Source organism: Anopheles arabiensis, chromosome 3 (genome assembly GCF_016920715.1).
Source record: "Anopheles arabiensis isolate DONGOLA chromosome 3, AaraD3, whole genome shotgun sequence".
In the NCBI taxonomy this organism is placed as follows: Eukaryota; Metazoa; Arthropoda; class Insecta; order Diptera; family Culicidae; genus Anopheles; species Anopheles arabiensis.
The window spans coordinates 53,912,674-53,919,876 of record NC_053518.1 but is presented as its reverse complement, the minus strand read 5'-3'; the positions used below and the strand labels follow the sequence as shown (position 1 = coordinate 53,919,876).

Below are 7,203 nucleotides of genomic sequence, written 5' to 3'. Positions count from 1 at the left end.
GAGCTCTTCCCTGGCGCGGGGCTCTTGGCAGGCCCGACTCGGTTGAGTCCTTCCCTGGCAGCGGGGCTCCTGGCTGGCCTGACTCGGTTGAGTCCTTCCCTGGCAGCGAGGCTCCTGGTTGGCCCGACTCGGTTGAGTCCTTCCCTGGCAGCGGGGCTCCTGGCTGGCCCGACTCGGTTGAGTCCTTCCCTGGCGCGGGGCTCCTGGCAGGCCCGACTCGGTTGAGTCCTTCCCTGGCAGCGGGGCTCTTGGTTGGCCCGACTCGGTTGAGTCCTTCCCTGGCAGCGGGGCTCCTGGCTGGCCCGACTCGGTTGAGTCCTTCCCTGGCAGCGGGGCTCCTGGCTGGCCCGAATCGTGGTCGAGGGGGCGGGGAAGGGGGTTTGGACAATACAACACATATACTAATATTTTTTGGCCAGGTTGTCCCAATGATGGGTCCCTCTTACGGGGTAAATAAAAATACTAATGAATTATTATCCTCTCTGGAGCCACCAAATGTTTTCTCCAGTTAATATAATTCATTTATTTTTACCCCTGGTGATTTAAAACCTTATTTTTACAAATTTTCCAAGAAAGGTATGCATCATGCTAAGCCCTTGGCCCTTTGGCCCTACGCCCTACGCTATTGACATTTGTTGTTGTTGTCGGTTGGTAAGCCTTTGGCCCTTGATCCTACGTCCCAAGGTTATTAGACTTTATACAGGTTACGACAAAAGCCCGTTTTGGCCGATTTCCAACAAAAAAATGAATGAAAATTTTGACAGACAAATTGGAATGGTTTGTTTACAATTCGACTGGTTTGTTTACAATTTGTCTGGATTGCAATCGTGCTATGGTATGGTGTTGAATCTTGCAAGTTATAATTTATTTAATTATTTTGCAATGTTATAATTATTATTATTGTGATGAATTAACAGCTGTGATAAGGAAGAAATCGAGAAAGTGAGCATCCAGTAAAAATATGCATTTGTTGTGGTAATAAGATCCAACATGTAGGAGTTTAACATTGTGTCAGGTAAAACGATTATATCAAGCAAGCGGAAGATTGCTTTAAAATCATTCGCTTTTCAGCATTATTAGCATTACGGACCAGGAGATAAATGAGCGAGTGAAGTACCCAGCTAGAAAGCATATGTTGAAGGGAAAATGTATGCAGTTGCTATAACTTGTGCGGTAATTTGATTCATATTTTAATGAAATGAATATAAAAATAATTTTCATTTTTTACAAACTTTCTTCTCATAGATTTCTCATATACGTGTGCAGTGCAGACACAGTTTCATCTTACGAGTTTCCTTTCCGACCAACAACAGTTCAGTAACTATGAAGAGGGAGGGGGCAAAGTGCCGTATATTCCCAAAGCAATCACTGTTCATAATAGATGAGGAATCATACCATGCCTGGCTGTTGCACAGTATCCGTTGGGATGAGGTTTAGCTCCCTTCAGATTCCACCCGACTGCAACATAATGTCCTGATGACCGAGATGGCATGTTGCTACGGCTAGATGAGTATCTTTGCACTAATGAACGAATGACCCGTTGAATGTTGCTCCATTCTAGGGAACGAATTCTTTTACCACCCGGATGTAACTGTAGCATCAGCAGAGGGAGAAGCTGCTCATATATACCGTCATATAGAGATAAACCGTTAGCTGGCCACCACATGTATTGGCGTATCCTTGTGGTTCCAACAGTGCCGCGTGATGGGTCCAGCACACAAATAACCAACAATTGCAACCATAGCCCGACTCCAGTGTGTGATCTGGTTGCATAATCAGTTCTGACACGCAGACTGGATGCACGTGATCATACGTCATCTACTATCTCAGCTCACTAATGAACAATGAAAGACAGTCAATCTCATATCGAAGCAAACCACTAATAATCAAATCTTGAGAAGCATATCGACGATCGTGGGGATCATTAAACTAAACATACGACACCGAATTTCATATGGGAGAAGAGTAGCACTCGATTGCCTCAAGAGCCGCCTAACGGTTGAACGCTTTCAACCCTGTCAGTTCATACCAGACTAACTGGGTACCAAACAATGCTCGCGTATTCTAAAGTAGGATAGAATAAGCTACAGTAAAGGGTTTTGAAGCAGTGGGGTAACGCACATCATGCATCATCAATGATTCCGACCCGCAAATGGAGCGGGTGTGCTAGATCGGAGTCGGAAACAAATCCGACCCGAGGTAGTAAGGACTTCAAGTTAACTCGAATGATTAGTAGTTGTAAGAAAGCATAAGCGATTCCATCTACTAACCCAGTAACCCATTGGTGCAGCGAGTTTGGGTCAGGTCAAAGTAGGTTCAATACCCGACCCGTACTCGCTGCACCAATGGGCCGGAATCGCTTATGCTTTCTCGTATCTACCGAAATCGTTGCACATACTGCATCTATTTGTACGTTTCAGGTTGACCCGCACGATTCCGGGATGCTTCGGATTGCTCCGACCCGGTGAGTTCCAGTTGCCCCGCCTTTCACTAGTGTGTGTATAGAAGAACGTGCGTGAGTTGTCGGATCGCTGACCAAGGAGTAGGAGAAGGATGTAAAAGTGAGTTAATGTTTAACGAGCCCGTTGTAACAATAATAATTAGAAAATAAACTTCAAATATATTTGTGTTTTTTGGTAGCATTTATCAAATACGATTTTCCTTTATAACTTTGGCAAATCAAAATATAACTTTATCAAATACGATTTTCCTTCATAACTTTCGTCACAACCATTTACGCAATCACAAAATATTATATAAATAAACACTATTTACAAAACATTTTGATACTCATACTGTACGGGCCGCACACCAGCAGCACCCCTACCGAGAGCACCTACTTGATCAACCTTTGTACACACTCTCTTTTCTGCAATGCACTCGCCTCACTCAAATGTGGGAATTTGTAACCTATGATCCCCCCTACCTATGTCACCTATGTACCCACCACAAATGCTTCAAACATCCTTTTCGCTCTGATATTGTACTTGACTCGAGCATAAATGAAATGGACCCCCGCCGTTGTTTAACACTATAGCAGCTGCCGCGACGACAATTATCTCTCGTCTTTTCGCTATAGCACTTAAATTAAGCTTCACCCGAGGTGGCATTAATTCTCAACCCCCACTGGAACAAGACTGCAGTCGTGGGGGAGGGGGGACTGCAGCACGAACATTCGTTTCCTATGATACGGAACAGTAACAGGAGCAGCATAGACGATCACCCTAGAGGCATGGAGCCTCGCCGCTTCCCACACATCGCAGTAGGGTCGCGTTCAGGACTGCATAATTTCTAACCCTTTTTAACAATGCTGCTGCTAGACGGCATACACCCTCGTTCCCAGAAGCTGTGACTGCAATTTCAAACCTGGAGAACAAACGGAACTGGGTAAACAATGCGATGATATCCTAGGCAAATCAGCAGAACTTACTCAGCATTGAACAGGTCAACAACGATGGAACGTGGTAGGATGAAGAAAACTTGAAGCGTTAGTTTCAGCTTCTGCAATCTTATTTGTGTTGTTTATTCCAAGCATCAGCTGACCGGCGTCGATTTTGACAGACAAATTGTAAACAAGGTTTACAAAATGGTGACCCTCTCAATCGCTCTGTCGTAACCTGTATAGAGTCTAATAACCTTGCTACGTCCTACGCTGTTGACATTTGTTGTTGTTGTTGGTTGTGATGCAGATTGCATACCCTTTTGCCGCAGCCTAATTACCGCTGTCGGCGACAAGGAGTAATATGGGAGTCGAGGACGGATATAATGAGAGTACGAGTTCCTAGCATCATGTTGTCATCCAGTGCTACCAAACGAAATGTAATGGGTGCGATCGCAAGGATTTACGATCCTCTGGGATTTGTGGACCCCGTCAAAATGGTGGCAAAAATCTTTATGCAGCAATTATGGAAGCTGAAAGATGTTAATGGAATTTCTTGGCCTTGGAATAAAGAATTGCCGGAAGGCTTGAGTCGTGAATGGACAAATTTTGCAACCCAACTTCATGTGCTGCAAGAAGTGCACGATTGAGTGCCATATATTTTGTGATGCATCTGAGCGTGGATATGGTGCATGTTTGTATGAGCGGAATGTCGGGAGCAGCGAAGGTGCAGCTGCTGATCTCTCGATCCAAGGTTGCTCCATTGGCAAAGCGTTTGACCATTGCGAGATTAGAGTTGTGTGCAGCGCTGTTAGGAAGCCGTCTATGGGACTTTTCAAGAAAGGCTGTGTGGAGGGCCGTGTTTCCTATGGACTGATTCTATGACAACATGGCATTGGATCCAGTCCCCTCATCATATGTGGAAAACTTTTGTGGGCAATCGCACGGCAAAGGTCCAATTGTTGACCGCTGGATGTAATTGGCGACATGTACCGGGAGTAGACAATCCAGCCGATTTAGTGTCGAGAAGATGTGAACCATCGCGATTAATTAATAATGCGCTTTGGTGGTCGGGGCCTACTTGCCTATCAGAAGCTGAAGAAAAATGGCCAACATTGCCCGAAGCAAGAGCAATATCAACAGGCGAAGAACGGAAGGTGTAGTTAATAGCCTCTTCAGTTAATGAAGAGGCATTTGTTGACTGGTTGTTCAATCGTTATTCATCTTTCGCTAAGCTTCGTCTAATAGTAGGGTACTGCTTAAGGTGCCTACAAGGTGTGCGAATGCGATCGAAGAGAGATTCAAAACAGCATGGATCTTCAGTAGTTCAATACGAGACGCTAATCCTCACCACAGAAGAACGTTTGCGATCAGAGCGGGTATTGTGTCGACTAGCTCAGAAACAATGTTTTGAAAAGGAATTAAGTTGTCTCCCAAGTAGGAAATTCCCCAGTCATCTCCATTGAGAGGATATAAGCCATTTATCGACGCAGAAGAGATCATTCGGTTAAATGAAAGGTTACAAAATGCTCGCATGGGTAAAGAAGCAAAAAATCCAATAGCTGTGCCAAAAAACCATTTGTTGGGAAGAATGCTGGCTGAACATTATCACCTAAAACAATTGCACGCTGGAGTACAAACAACTCTGACTGCGATAAGACAACGATTCTGGATATTTGGGGCAAGATCGATAGTGAAGAAAGTATGCCACAAATGTATTAGGTGCTTCAAATGGAATCCAAAGGGAGTGGTTCAAACAATGGCCGATCTTCCTGCAAATCGAGTAACAGAAGCAAGACCATTTGTGATATCGGGAGTGGACTATTGCGGACCTGTATAGATCAAGGCACAACATCGAAGAGGAGCACCGACAAAGGCATTTGTAGCCGTTTTTGTTTATTTTGTAACTCGAGCCGTTCATTTGGAATTAGTATCCGACCTAAGCACTCCAGCCTTCTTGGCTGCACTCAGGAGATTTGATGCAAGACGAGGGTTGGTGACGGAGCTGCATTCAGACAATGGAACCTACTTTAAGGGAGCAGCAAACGAGCTACATCAATTATATGAAATGCTATGCTCGCTAAAGCATAGAGAAGAGGTTTCAGCATGGAGTGCGGAAAATACAATCCAGTGGAAGTTCATCCCACCTCGTGCCCCACCACGCAAACAATGAGACCCCAAATTTTGAGTGATTCAGGCCGAGAGGTACCACGCAAACAATGAGACCCCAAATTTTGAGTGATTCAGGCCGAGGGGTATGAGGAAGCTTGAGGAAGCACGGAGAAACGCGCTGCGATGAGAGTTCGCATTCTGTTTTACACGCGCGCTTCACTAACACCAATACAAATACCGTGCTTTGACGAGCCGTCTGTGAATGTGTGTGTGTCTTCTTTCAGCGAGCCCAACTTGGAGCTGCTCGTCACATCGTGTTGTCTCGCTTACACTACAGCATCGAACCATCGCTCCGTATGTCCCCCCCTCCTACGCGTGCAAAACCAACAGTACAGCGCGACGCTTTGCCGGAGATGGTTGTGCGCGTTTCGTTCTAAGTCCCGCGCGCAGTGTTTGTGCGTTGATGCGCATTTCGTTCAAAGTCCAGTGCGCCGGTGTGTTTTGGTAAAGTGTGAAATGAATAAACAGTGTGCACAGACGCACATGCAGTGCGTGGATTGACAGGTAAGAATTTACTAAACAGAGGCATCGCAGATTGTCGACAAGTTTCCCGCAGCCTGGCTCGACCCGGTACTTTGCTGTATGACGTCATTCGTGAGTATAAAGGATTCTAAATGTGTTGTGAAAGTGTACTTTATGTTTCAATAAAGAGTTTAATGAAATAAAAAATGACCGTGTTTGTGTTTGTTGTTAGAATAAGTGCGCATGTGACGACACTGCAGTGTCCCTTCGATCAATGAGTTACCCAGTCCCTTCGATCAATGAGTTGAAATGAGTGGCAAAATGTCGCGCGACATGCATGCTTGAAATCGATGCTTGTTAACATTTTATTTCAAGCATCGTGAGTGTCCCAGCGTGAGCGCTGAGCGCACCTCCCCTCATTCTCAATGCCGCGTTTTTGGGTAATCCTCGCTCCCACCCTTTCTTTCCTTCTCATCAACGGTCCCACCATTCCCGCGAGCGTAGACCGATCAAAAAATTCCAGGAAATTCGGACAGTAAGTGTGCAGTTTTTTATTCACAGAGCTATTCGGGAATATTTCAATTCTTGATGGTGCGTGCTAGACGAACGAAACGTTGGCTGCTTGCTCCACCGATGGCGCGTGCTGTTGGAAGAAAAACACTTGCTGTTTGATGCGTTTGCCTGAGGAATGAAAGATATATCTAGCATTAGAATGGTGAACATAACTAGGACTATTTAAAACTTACCGATCACGAAGATATTTGAAGTTAAACGGCGACTCTGTAAGCCCGATTCATTTTCTTTGATCGGTTATCAGGTGCTTTGGTAATGAAATTGCTAGGTGTGATAGAAAATAATAGAAGAATAAACAAATATTAAAAGCAATACGATTGTTAGAACACAAACATCATTTGGAAGATTCTTCTTTTATGCATACACTTACCCGTAGATCAAGTAACAAAACAAACTGCATTTACACCTGCGTTGACATCTTTCACGATTTACTTAACCACTTTTCTATAAACATTTTATAATTTTCACTGCATTTTCCGGCACCGATCCTTCCCAAATGAAATTTGCATTCGTTCTGGCAATGAGTTTCGAACGATCAAAACACAACGCGAGAGTGAAGAACACAAAGTAAATGGCACTATGTACAAGTGTTGATCATATGGTCAAAATAAAGTATA

The 7,203-nt window shown here is 44.6% G+C and overlaps 2 long non-coding RNA genes across 4 annotated transcripts; one reads left to right on the top strand and one right to left on the bottom strand.

The window, feature by feature from the left end:
* Window positions 1-509: 509 nt before the first annotated feature.
* LOC120904151 lies at window positions 510-1,341 on the top strand. 2 transcript variants are annotated; one of them, XR_005739708.1, is made up of 4 exons: window positions 518-835; window positions 918-1,015; window positions 1,072-1,173; window positions 1,246-1,341. It is a non-coding gene; the product is annotated as an uncharacterized LOC120904151 (long non-coding RNA). The 2 variants fall into 2 exon arrangements; XR_005739707.1 differs by having other exon boundaries at window positions 510-835; window positions 918-1,173.
* A 5,198-nt stretch (window positions 1,342-6,539) lies between these two features.
* On the bottom strand, window positions 6,540-7,203 carry LOC120902899. 2 transcript variants are annotated; one of them, XR_005739502.1, is made up of 3 exons: window positions 6,951-7,203; window positions 6,760-6,850; window positions 6,540-6,694 (listed from the first exon to the last, which is right to left on the bottom strand). It is a non-coding gene; the product is annotated as an uncharacterized LOC120902899 (long non-coding RNA). The 2 variants fall into 2 exon arrangements; XR_005739501.1 differs by having other exon boundaries at window positions 6,957-7,203.